Consider the following 14,183-nt stretch of genomic DNA (forward strand, 5'->3'; position numbering starts at 1 on the left):
TTTTTCAGAAGATATCATTTTTTCACTCTATTCCAAGTTCCTAGGGCATCCTAGTCCATATCTTGCCAAAGGCAGGAGAAGAGCATGAGCTTGGGCTCTCTGCTCCCTGCTCCCTCTGAGTTTCTATAGACACAAGCTCTGAAAATGCATTCTCACAGGGACTAATCTGCAGGAAAATGTCCCATTCATCCCCTTTCCCATTTAACTGTCTTAACAGTGTTTATACAATTTTCAAAGATATATTTGCCTACTGTCTTAGTCAGTTAGAGCTGCCATAACAGAATACCACAGACTGGGTGGCCTCAACAACAGACATTTATTTCTCACAGTTCTGCAGTCTGGGAAGTTCAGGATCAAGATGCTGGCCAGTTTGGCTCTTGCTAAGGGCTCTCTTTCTGGTTTGCAAATGGCCACTTTCTTACCATGTCCCTGCATGACTGACTCTCTCAGACATCAAACTTGGCATTAGGATCTTAGCTTCATGAACTATCCTAATCCTAATTGCCACCCAAAGACCCTTCTCCAAATACCAGCACACTAAGGGCTAGGAGTTTCAACATATGAATTTCAAGGGGACACAGACAGCCCGTAACATCCACTGACTGGGAGGAGGAGCAGTGTTGTACAGACTAAGAGGCAGGAATTCTATTAAGAAGCCTACTACACATGAGATACATTTCATGGACTGGCTTAATAAATCCTAACAACATTATAGGGTAGCCATGTAAGGCTGTCTTTTAGAAAGGAGGGCTCTGAGGTTCAGAGAGGTTAAGAAACTTGTGCATGGTCATATGCCTAGGAAACAGGGAGACAGGGACCCTAACATAGACCTTTTTGACACCCAAACACCTGTTACTACCCTCAGGTGGTTGAAAACATTGCCTAAGCACTGACCCTGTTAGCCTCACTGATGGGAACCTGTAAGTAACACGAGCATCTAGGCCCCACTTTCCATTGTAACAACTCATCATGTCTGAGGATAGGACCATTATTTTAATATTTTGTAAAGCCTCCAGAAGGGATTCTAACTTATGATTATGGTTTCTTTGGGAACCACCTCACCTGCCTTCGCTGTCTTTCCAAGATGCATAAATACTGAGGTTGCCTTTCAACTGTGACAATCATTGTTTATGTTCTGAGAAACACGCAATATATCTGGACTCATCTCTGGCTCCCTAGGAAGTAACAGGCATATACCAACTGCAGACTTTGTCGGAGAGGGGTACTTACAGTCACATGCCTTACTGCATCTTAGACATATCTTTGTCACTTATTAAGTACAGAAGGTCCTGAAGACGTTAGCCAAATAGGAACACAGACATCACTGTCACCAACAGCGGTGTAAAAGCACCAGGCCTCTTTGATTTGTTGTTATAGGAATATGTCCATACTTCCCTCATTTTCTTCCCTCATTCACTGAAAGAATGTAAGGCGTGACTGTAAAGCGATGTGTCTGATTTTAAGATTTCAAATAAAAGAGAAATTATATATCTAGAAAAAATTTGGTGCCTTTCTGAGAAGTCCCTTTAGGAGGCCCGCACTTTGTTTAATGATGCTACTAAGGTACAGAATACCTTCTTGAATTCCTTGTGGAATGCGCCTGCAGAGTTTGTGGCGTGTTCTTTTGAAAGTCTACTGCCAGGAAAATCCCTGACCTTTACAGGATGGATTTGATTTTGAGAAATAGCAAAATTGCATTTGGAGACAGGTTTTGCAATCAAGTTAAGTGATCACACCAGAGAATTCTGCTTTGGGAACAAAACTGGGACAGATCGTAGACTAATAAGAATGCCTTTACCACCAAGCTTATAAGACTTGTTTTGAGGCTAATTACAACATAGACATATTCAAACTGATTTTTTAGCAATTATAGCATAGTATATTTAGTATGCAGATTAAGGTGAAAACTTTGAAACATAAGATATATTTAAAAACTTAAGCAATGATTTTTTTCTAGTTATATCTTTTCAAGGTTGTCTTTGTACACTTGGATTTTTGTTTGAAAATGAGATCATTTTCAGGTTGATTTTAATTCATGCCACCAGTTCAAGGGTGTATGACACCAAGCAATTTCAAAATTAGTTTATTTTGGATCATCCTGTCCTGAGATTCACCTTTTAAGAAATATAACCTGAACATATATCTCATTTATTCTACTCAAGTCTCCGTATGAAATCAGTATCAACAATGTATTCATAGTAAGAGAGCAATTGGGCAAAAGATGAATAATAATTTTGATTATAATTAGGGGCAGCAAGAGAGGGAGAGTAAAGTGCAGTCACTTAAAAAACTAGAAATAATTGGCTTCTTTGTTTTCCTGTGAAATGCACTAACCCAGTATTAGGATTCTTCCTCATTAACTTTAGAAATGCTTTTTCTACCATATTCACGCACTGGTTGCATTGCGGGAAATCTGTTTGTACTTTGTGTAACTGACTCAAACTTTCATACATTTCTTGTTTCTGAAGTGTGTTTTAATCACTGAGTCACAAGGGTAACCATTCTCAAGTTGTCATTGTTCTTAAAGTCTTTTAAGGGTCTAGGATATTTGGACACGGCTATTATTTCAGCAGTACTTTTCCATCTTCTTGTGTATGATATTATTTCCATGCAACTTTGAAAAATAGCACTTATCATCACAACAGCTTTGCATACTTACGTTGCACCTGTTTGTGACTATAAATGATTAGTTATAATTTAGATTTATAGAGAACGTTCACAGAAACCAGATCACTGGGCACATATGTGCCTACTGAGAGCTTCTATTTCTTAGTTTCCAAGTATAACGACACATTTATAATGAAAAGCTTATTCTTACTTTGTCTTCAAGTCAACAAAAATTAAGCCTCTTCGATATTGTCCAGATAAATAAATGATTCTCTCAACCTTGGCCGTAAAGAAGAAGAACCAATCCCACCAAAATCTTATTTCCAAAGTGGCTTTGAGGAAAGTCCCTTACTATCCTCAGATTCAACAGATTTATTTTTGGATGTACTTAATGCTTCTGTTTATCCCTTTCAGAATCTGATTTCATCACTGAGCTTCTGTGGCATGGTTGAGACTGGCTGGTGAATTGTCTCCTAACTCGTTTATCATGAAAGAGGCCCAAACTTGTTTCGAGACAGTTTTGATGTTTGGAGTCTTTCAGTAAGAAAGAGAGAAAGAAAGATAAACAAAAGTATGGTAAGAATGTTCTAAGCTAATCTGCAAAGGAAGCAAGTGTTTCACCACTGAACAATCAGATTGCTCCCACACGTCGTTCCACCACTTCAATGGAACATGAGCTCACAGAGGACAAAGATCGAGCATGTGGCTTGTGGTGTACCCACCACCCAGCATTGTGCTTGGCATGTAGTAGGTGCTCAGCAAACAGTTGTCAAATTTAATTTAGTGTAGGCTCTTCTAGGGAGAAAAAATGGTTTAGACTTCAGGATAAAGAATCTAAAAATTTGATTTTCTACATATATATGTGTGTGTGTGTATATATATAGATACATATATATATATATATATATCCTTTGTATGTTAATAATTCTATGTCATAGAAAATGCTCAATCAGGGCCTGGAGAGCCAAATTAAGATGATAAAGACGGGCATTGTATACCACCTGGAAAGTAGGACTGAATTATGTCTAAGCAGCTTTCCAAATTGAAAATGTATCAACCTTTGAAAACAGATCTGTCCTGTATTTTTCAAGGTCTTCCTTGGTGATGAGATAATGACCAGTTTGATATATGCCATAGTGTTCACAGGCAATGACAGCTTAATATGCTCCTAGGTAACACATTTACCTTGGGACAGAATGCCTTAATTCCAATGTGTGACTTACTGTAATCCTGAGAATTACAGTGATTTGGGGTTGGAATATCATGGCCAAGGGCAATGAGCACAGAGAAGACTTCTTTCTGAGGCACTGGGAATGAACCGAAATTGGCAAGAATTGAATGCTTATATTCTTTAAATAAATTTGAGCTAGGAAGGCAAACACCAGCTAATTCTGGACTAGAGCCAACAGGTAAGGGGTCTAAAGAGAGGAGGGAACACAAACCCAGCAGTGGAATCCTGATATGTATCATATTTCGATACCAACAAGGATAAGAGGAGGCCAGTCTGAGATGATGTGACAGATACTGACGTCAAAATGTAGCCCTGGGCAAAACAAAGGTAGGAATTAGATTAGGAGGTCAAGACTTTCAAGGAGAAGAGTGGGAACCAGAGGCCAGGTAGAGAGTTATCAAGTGTGCAGACCACATGCAGAACCCAGTGTGTACATCCTGATGCTCAGAAAGGCACTCCAGGCAAAGGTAAATTCCCCTGGATGATACTCTGAGCCCCAGACACTGGGCGTGGGGTTGATCAGCTCTGTTCAGTTTCCACTTCAGAGCAGAGAAGAAGCCCTGAAAATACCACCAGGAACTTGAGCTCAGAATGAGTCATGAGAGAGGCTACAACAGCACTTCACACAGGAAGGCATTTCATTCTCACAACCCTTGCTTCTCATGGGCGCTCATCTCCATTTGGATAGAGCTGGCCCCACCAGGCAGGATTTGTGTCAAGTAAAATGAAACACTGAATAAGCTATTGTGGTGGGTGTCAGTGTCCATTCTGTGCCTGAAATTGGAGTTTGGGCTTAGAACCGAAACAAAAATACTGGCTACGACTCAATGGACAAAGTCCAGGGTTCCAGTGTAAGGACTTTCTTTGGATCGTTATAGTATTGCTAGAAACTCCTGTTACATTTGGTACAGTAAAATCATTAATTCCTTGAAGCTCTCTTCTTTGTCACCTTCTATGGTACTGCACTCTCCTCATTATTCCTCTATTTCTCTGTATCTTCATGGAGTTCTTGTCTTCCCAGCTCACATAAATGTTAATGTTCCCCAGGAATCCATTCTCAGACCTCTGTTTCCTTATGTAATCTCATTCATGCTTTTTCTTCTAAGCCTCAACTCTATTCTTATGGCATCTATGTCTTTTTTTCTCCAATACAGACTTTGGATCTTCAAGATCATGTGCTTACTTCTACCCTCTAGGTCTGACTATCTCATAGATACCTCAAATGCAACATGATCAGGACTTATCTTCAGAGACAAGAGGTCCTTCTGCAGGTGCACCACATTCTTCATGGAAGCCATACTAAACACTTGGGAGGGGTGTTGATTTCTCCATTTTCCTTAAAGTCCTTGATACTTAATCTGTCAAGTCTTGTTCATGTTATCTCCACACTGTTTATAGAATGGATTTCATCTTCTCCATCAGGTGCCACTTTCATAAATCAGACCTCCTTATCTCTCTCCTGGATTATTTCAGCCTTCCTTCTACTCTCCCTGCCTCAGTCCTTTCCTTAAATGAGACATCCAAATTACAGCCCTGGTGGTTTTTTTTTTTATGTAAATATACCTCTATCCTGAGACACATGAAAGTAATAATTACAACTTATTAATAATATCTCTACATCACTTAATAATGTTTAAAATCACAGGGTGTTTATTAAAGAAATACAAATTATGACCACAATGAGATATTACCTTATATCCATTAGGAAAGCTGATACCAAAAAATGGAAAATAACAAGTGTTGGTGAAGATGTGGAGACATTGGAACACTTGTGCATTGCTAAGGGGAATGTAAAGTGATACAAACATTAAGGAAAATAGTATCATGGTGCTTCAAAGAGTTAAATATAGAATTACCATATGATCCAGCAATTCTACTTTTAAATATATACCCAAAAGGATTGAAAGCAGGGACCCAAACAGATATTTGCACACCAGTGCGCATAGCTGCACTGTTCACAATAGCCAAAGTGTAGAAAGAACCCAAATGCCTATTGCCAGATGAATGGATAAACAAAATGTAGTATAATACACACACAATGGAATATTATTTAGCCTTACAAAGAAATGAAATTCTGATATGTGCTACAACATGGAAGACCCTTGAAAACATGCAAAGTGAAGTAAACCAGACACAAAAGGACAAATATGGCATGATTCCACATATTTGAGATAACTAGAATAGGCAAATTCATGGAGACAAAAAGTAAAATGGTGATTACTGGGGACTGTGAGGATAGGAAAATGGGGAATCATGGTTTGATGGGTACAGAGTTTTAGTTTAAGATGATAAAACATTCTGGAGATGTATAGAAATGATGGTTGCATAACACTGGGTGTGTACTTAATGACACTAAATTGTACACTTAATATGGCTAATAAAAGAGTAAAATTTATGTTGTATATGCTTTAGTAGATTGTATAATATATATAGCATAATTATATGACATATATAACATATTGTATTATATTGTATCATAATTGTATGGTATGTATGTATATATATGTGTGTGTATATATATATATATAAAACATAAATTTTACTAGAATAAAAAATTTAAATTATATGCCATTTCCTGCTTCACACTTTGGGCTCCAATAGCTCTATCATCACCCATATATCCTTTATTTGCACTACATGCCTGTCCGTGTTAAGCTGCCACATGACTGCCTCTCCAGTACACATGCCCTGCTCTCTCACAAACTGGATGAAAGGCTCAACTTAAGTGATTATATTGCTGCATATATACCTTTTCTCCTAAATGCATTGACTTGTGTGATTATCTGATTTTGACTGTCTCATAAGAGAGAGAGCTTCTTGCAAGCAAGAACTGAGTTTTGTACATTGTGTATTTTTTTGAGTACTTTTTGTGCAATAGGTTTCAATAAACACTGAAGGGATGAGCTCAAGAAAAACAGCTCTTTTAAAAAGATAAAATATTAAAATTGGAAGGAATCTTAAACTTTAGTCTAAATTCTTAAGAAAAATGATATTTTGACATGGTAGTCAAATGGTGCTTTTCAAAGGTCTAATTTCTATTTTAAATTCAATAGCAGCCATTTTTTCCTTTTTGCCATTGATTCTAACATTTGATAAATTCATAGAAGGATTAGATCTGAATAGCACAATTCATCATGTCAGTGTTTCCCAAACTTCAATAAATCTTATAACATCTTCACAGTGTTTGCTCTACCCATGGAAGACTTGTCTTGAAGTCCAAAGTCTTTCTGCTAAGTGACATTGTCAATTAAATCACAGATTTGATGTGTTGTTTACATATTTTTTCTAGTATATTAAAATGTATAATTAACTACTAAAATAAAATAAATGCCTGTAAACTATCTAAAGTCATCTTCTTGTACTACATGGTACATAAATCATACTTTGAGGAATCATTTTGAATTGTATGATCAACTATTTTCTTGAATTATTCTCTAGGGTCTCACGTAGACAACTCTGATTTCTCAAGGAGTTTGTGGATTTCCTAAAAGTGAAGACTCATTTCTTTGCTCATCATTTCATGTTCCTTAGGTCCTTGATGATGTTAGGCTCTCATCATATACTCAACGAGTATCTGGTGAATAAGTACACCTGTTGTTTCTGAGATGGTACATAGGATCTGCCTTTATAAAATTAAACTTATTTTATAAGATTATAAAATTGCAAGGTGAGGTGTCCATGAGTGCCTTTCAGACCTACAGGTACAAGGAGATAATTGATGAAGGGTCATAGCTTTTGTACTCTTGTATGTTTACACTAAGGCCACACTTCCCACCACCAGCCAGTGACTGAGCTTGTAGGGGATACAAAGGCAAGCTTATCCCTAGGCAACCTGAGCCTCCTCTCATAGCCAACCTTGGTTTCGGGAGTGTCTGAAGGATTTCTGAACCTACTTACACTGCACAGAAGTCCTGATCACTTCCACCAACTTCTTTCCCTCTATCCCTACTGGGATCAGACTTGCATCATAGTTTCATGACTCTCTCAGCCTTTTCCTACCCCTTGTCTCTTGAAGGCCCTTCCCTTAATCAATCCTTGCACATTTAATATTGTCTTGGGATCTGCTTCTTGGAAGACCTGGACTGACACAGAAAGTATTAGTGGGAACTCCATAAATGTTAGAAGTATTTCAAGCTGGATTTGTTCGTGGAAGCTTGGATATAGTTAATTTTGAATTCAGGCAGTATTGAGTCAGGTTTGTGAATTACTTAGCTGTATTAGTTAGCGAGGGTTGCCATAACAAAGTACCACAGACTGGGTGGCTTAAACAAGAGAAATTTTTTTCTCACACTTCTGGAAGCTAACAGTCCAAGGTCAAGGTGTCCACAGGGTTGATTTCTTCTGGGACCTCTGTCTTTGGCTTGCAGATGGTGGTTACTCCTTGTTATACTGGATTAGGACCCACCCTAATGATTTCACTTTAACTAAATTACCTCTTTGAAGACCATGCCTCAGAATACAGTCACATTCTAAGGTACTCGGAGTAAGGAGTTCAACATACAACTTTTAGGGGAACACAATTCAACCCAGAGTACTAGCCAAGTACCTTTGAGCCGGACACTTGACTTTGCTTTGTCTTTGTCTGTAAAACATGGGCTAATATCTACCATATAATTTTGTTCAAATTAAAAAGCAATGAGATATATATATATGTATATATATATATAAACACATAATATATATATATATAAAACACACAAAATACACATATAAATACACATACATATAAATAATGCCACTGGTACATATAAGGCAATCAATCATTATAGTGATTTTCAACACAATCCCCCCAATTTACTAGAATCATTGACCATTAATTTATTTAATATTCATTTGTGTGAGGGCTCTATCACCAGAGGTATGCCTCAAAGTTATATGAAATAGAATTATATGATAACTTTGAAAAGGAAAGAAATGTAAACTGTCAGATTGTGTAACTTCATGTTTATGATATGACAGGTCTATGATTCTGAGCCTCACATATTTATTTAAACAATATTAGTGTTCAGATATTGGTAACTAATAGGTAAATTTGGCCTGAAGTTGTGTGCTGTTTTCCATAGAGTATTTTAAAAATTAGAATAGAAGTGCTTTTAAATGGAGCATGCCCCTGCAGTTTTACACAGATCCACTCATATCCCCAACACTCATGTGGGGTCTCATGATTCAGGAATCACACTTATTAGACCCTTAAAGGCTTTTAAGTTGGCAAACAGTGAAGTTCAGACCACAGGAACAGATGTTCTGCTTCTACTTCCTTGACCACTTTTAAAATCAGATTATTTTCTATAATGCACCTAAGTGAACTGAGGGAGACACAAGTGCCTTTAGAGTGTGTCCTGAAGGCATGCTCACATTCACCCAATAGGCATCAGTTTCTCCTACAATCATCTAAGGCTACTTCTCATAAAAATTAATGAAAAAAGTAAAAGTAGAGATATGTGCGAAGCATATTTATGGACACGTACATTCAATTTTAAACATAGACTGCTCCGGATGACACTCCCTCTTCTGTCTGTAGATAGGTAAGCACCCTTTGCACACCCGATTTAGCAAATTATTCTTGATATACCCACCCCAAAAGGACATGATCTTCAGAGTGCACAGAGAAGTTTTTCTCTAGATGCTTGATATATCATTGTCCTTCAGATTTATGAGCCTGCTTTTTAAAAAAGATTACTTCAGTAATCTGGTATTTAAGAAAATAAAATACTTTTCAAACTTTGCAATTTTTTCATTACCAAGACTATAAGGTAAATGAAACTATTATCATGATTCACTCCACCAGATGGTTATGAAAATATTGAGTGAATGCAGTCAATTTAAAAAATGAATAAAGTGACTTGAATGATTGAGTAGCAAAGGCTAAAGCCAAAAAGGAGCTGGAAGAAGAGTTCCCACCTGTCTTCCTGAAGAGTGAATTATTTGAGTCTGTCAAGAATCTCACCAAAGGGGGCAAAAAAGGATGAGAATCTCCACAGAAAAGATCTACTAAGCCTTTTAAATAGTCATGTGTTGCTTAACAACAGGGATATATTCTGAGAAATGCATCCATAGGCAATTCCCTTGTGCGAACATCTCAGAGTGCATTTACACAAACCCAGATGGTATAGCCTACTACACATCTAGGCCATATGGCGTGGCCTATTGCTCCTAATCTGTATAACATATTGCTGTACTGAATACTGTAGGCCATTGTAATGCAATGGTAGGTATTTATGTATCTAAACATATCTAAACATATAATAGTTACAGCAAAAATAGGGTATAAAAGACAAAAATGCTACACTTCTATAGGGAACTTAGCACTAATGGTGCTTGCAGGATTTAAAATTGCACTGGGCGAGTTGGTGAGTGAGTAGTGAATGAATGCAAAGGCCTAGGACATTACTGTGCACTACTGTAGACACTACAAACACTGTACACTTAGAGTACATTAAATTTATTTAAAAATTCCTTTCTTCAATAATAAATTAACCTTGGCTTACCATAAATTTTTTACTCTATAAACTTTTTAATTTTTTTAACTGTTTTACTTTTTTATAATAACACACATCTTAAAACAGAAATATATTACATAGATATAAAAATATTTCCTTTCTTTATATCCTTGTTCTCTAGAAGCTTTATTCTATTTTTAGAATTTTTAGTTTTTAGACATTTTTATTAAGAACTAAGACAAAAGCACACACCCTGGCCTAGAACTACACAGGATCAAGATCATCAATATCACTGTCCTCCACCTCCACATCTTGTCCCACTAGAAAGTCTTCAAGAGCAATAACAAGCATGGAACTGTCATCTCCTATGATAATAATACCTTCTTGTGTACTACCTCCCGAAGGATTTTCTTGAGGCTGCTTTATGGTTAACTTTATTTTTATAAGTAGAAGCACACTCTAAAATTATGATAAAATATAGTAAATGTGTAAACCAGTGACAGTCATTTATTATTATTATCAAGTATTATGTATTATACATAATTGTATGTGCTATACTTTTATAGTACAGCCAGCACAGTAGGTGAATTTACACCAGCATTACCACAAACAAGTGAGTTATGACATTATGACATCTACACTACCACTAGGTGACAGGAAGTTTTCAATTCCAATATAATCTTATGGGACCACCATCTTATATGCAGTTCTTTGTTGATCAAAATGTGTTTATTCAGTACATGATTATATTATATACATAAGTTGCTTAAGTTAACTTCAGTTGGTGTTTCCATTTTCGTAGTCATTCTACATTTCCTTATGACACCTCTGTCAAGAAGAGAATGTAGCAAAACATTATACTTAATAGAATCACATCATATGTGCACACAGTCAATGAACATTCAGCCTGTACAAGCATATTAAAAATAATCCCAAACCCATTTTTCACATTATATAACCCCTAGGCACAATCCAAACACTTCATTTGATGCTATAAAAAAGACCTATTGGTGCAAAGCCATATTATATTGGGAGGTGGGAGGTTAATAACTTAAGTATTTTCAAGATAATTTTGACTATTTTGCCTATATACAAGGTGGTCCCTTTGCACTAACTTTAGCATCCCTCAGCATGAGATGAAAATACACAGGAATTTAAACCTAGAAATAGATCATCTAAGCAAGAAAACTGTATTTCTTTTTTTGATGCATGCCAGAAATAGCACATTTATAATAATGTAGTAAACACAGTTCAAAAAGCATTCCTCTAATCCCTACTAATGTTGTGAAGGAGTTATAGAGTTTAGTTTTTCCTTAAAAATATCACAAATTATTGGGTCCAAATGATCCTGACCGTCATTTAATGTGTCGTATACTGTTTCCCATAATTTTTTATCCCATAATAATCCCATAAAATGTGCATAAGAAAAGGAATGCCTCAGGAAAGATAACACTAAAGTAATTGTTAAGACATAAGCTAGTGGCCATGATAATCATGTTCAAAGACCTAAAGGAAATTCTGCTTATAGAAGTAAAGAAAGTCATGGTGAAAATGTTTTGTCAAATACAGAACATCGACAAAGATACAGAAGTTATAAAAAATGAAATGCTGGAATTTCAAATTTCATATGAAAATGCTTGAATTGAAAAGTATAATAACAAAACTTAAAAATTTACTAATTAGAATGTGAAAAGACAACCCAAAGAATGGCAGAAAATTTTTGTAAATCATATATCTGTTAAGGGATTTACATTCAGAATATACAAAGAATTCCTATAACCCAATAATTAAAAAATAAATAACTCAACTTAGAAATGAAGGATCTGAACATTTTTTTTTGGAGAAAATATACAAATGCTGAGTAGTGGTATTCCATGGTATACATATATATATTCCTGGGTACAGCTGGAACCCATTCTATTAAGTGAAGTATCTCAAGAATGGAAAAACCAGCACCACATGTGCTCACCAGCAAATTGGTATTAATGGATCAACACCTAAGTGGACATATAGGAATAACATTTATGGGGTGTCGGGAGAGTGGGAGGGGGGAGGAGGGGATGGGTATACACAACCACAACAAGTAAGATGTGCAACGTTTGGGGGATGGACATGCTTGAAGCTCTTACTCGAGGGGGGAGGGGGCATGGGCAATATAAGTAACCTTAACACTTGTACCCCCATAATACGCTAAAATAAAAAATAATAATAATAACAAAAAAAGAAAAATATAAAAATGACCAATAAGCACATGAAAAGATGCTCCATATCTTTAACCTATTAGGAAAATGCAAATCAAAAAATCACATCTACCCTGATGGCCATAATCAAAAAGACAGAGAAAAAGTAGTAAGGATAGGGAGAAATGGAAACCTTCACACACTGCTGGTGGGAATGTAAACTGTTTTGAAAAGTATTCTGGCAATTCCTCAGTTAAACATAGTCATTCTATGAGCAAGCAAGTAAGTGATTTTATATCATGGCTTCTGTTGCACAATTTTAATTCATTCATTTTACTGATAAAATGTAATTAATTTTCCTGATAAAATTATGTAATTTAATATGGGTTGAAATCAAGTAAATTGATGCTCTTTCCCTTGCAACATCATTAACTAGTACAATGAGTCTTTGAATATCAGTCATTATTAGCCATCACTCTTACCAACTAGAGTCCTCTCTTTAATAGATTCTCTAGTTCAAGGTGATTAATGTTTATGAGGCTGACAGAGGAATCAGGCATGACTCTGAAGTTCCTTCCAAAGCATCAGTGAAATTGAATTATGTTTAGTACCATGTTTTTATTAAATCATTTTATTTTTGGAAATTTGGTAAACCTTGAATAGTATTTATAGTCATTCTCCAGAAATTAAAATATCTTGATTAAGCCTGCAATATAGCAGAGTTTACAGAAAGATTTTTAAAGCTTACATTTTCATATGCATATATTTCCAAAGAAAACTGTATGTGTTATTACCTTTTCTAAAGTTATCATTAAACATCCAGCAATAAGTCTATTATTATTTATACTAATTGGCTATGCTTAGGCTAAGTAGAAAGTTTCCTTTAATGGTCTCTTCAAAATTGCAAACCTTACCTGCTGACATTTAGTGAATGTCAAGATACTTAATACAGGGCTGTACTTTCTGGTTTTTGCAATAGATTCTATTGTTATTGACTTTATCCTGATGAAAAAATAATTCTATCTCAGATCTTAGAGAATATATTTTTGGATCAAGTAACTATGTTATTTTCTTAAAGGGCCCAATCCTTTATAGAATTTTTTTTCATTTTTTTTCTTTTTACAAATCTAAGAGGAAAAAAGAAAAATGATAACTTTATTTTATGTAGTATGTTTATTTGTTTAAATCTGTGGAGATCATTGAACTACCTTAAAATAGAATGAGGATATAAGACAAGACCACATTGAATCTGAGAAGAGATCTATTGGGGAAGCCAAAAGAAGTTTTACTTTGAGTTGAGAATATGAACAAATTCCTAAGAAAATAAAAGTATGAGAATTTAACATTCCAAGATCATATAGTCCCCATCATCTAAACTGCTACCCATTGTCACAATTTATCAATCATCAGGTAGGGTTGTCTGACCCACATAAAGGTGATGTAGGGGAGGGAGAAGAGAAAGATAGGTCCATCTCAGGTGGCTGCTTAGGTGGTCAGAGTTTAGGAGGCAAATAATAACTGAGGAGCTGGAAGAGTTAGAATCTTGTCCTATGATGGATCAATTATCAAAGCAATCAGAGCCAAATTGTGTTCTTATTTCAGATAATCAGCAAGGGACTTAGACAGAGTCAAAACTGCTGCCAGAAATCAACCGGATACCATTGTGATGAATGTAGTGGTCAGAGAGAGGGAGAGAGAGAGAGAAAGAGAGAGAGAGAGAGAACT

At 36.0% G+C, this 14,183-nt stretch overlaps 1 protein-coding gene across 2 annotated transcripts in view; it reads right to left on the reverse strand.

The window, feature by feature from the left end:
• Positions 1 to 14,183, reverse strand: part of KCNIP4 (potassium voltage-gated channel interacting protein 4) — a 1,096,218-nt gene that overhangs the window by 245,176 nt on the left and 836,859 nt on the right. The gene's annotated exons all lie outside the window — the stretch shown is intronic.

The sequence above is a fragment of the Microcebus murinus genome, chromosome 3 (genome assembly GCF_040939455.1).
Source record: "Microcebus murinus isolate Inina chromosome 3, M.murinus_Inina_mat1.0, whole genome shotgun sequence".
NCBI lineage: Eukaryota > Metazoa > Chordata > Mammalia > Primates > Cheirogaleidae > Microcebus > Microcebus murinus.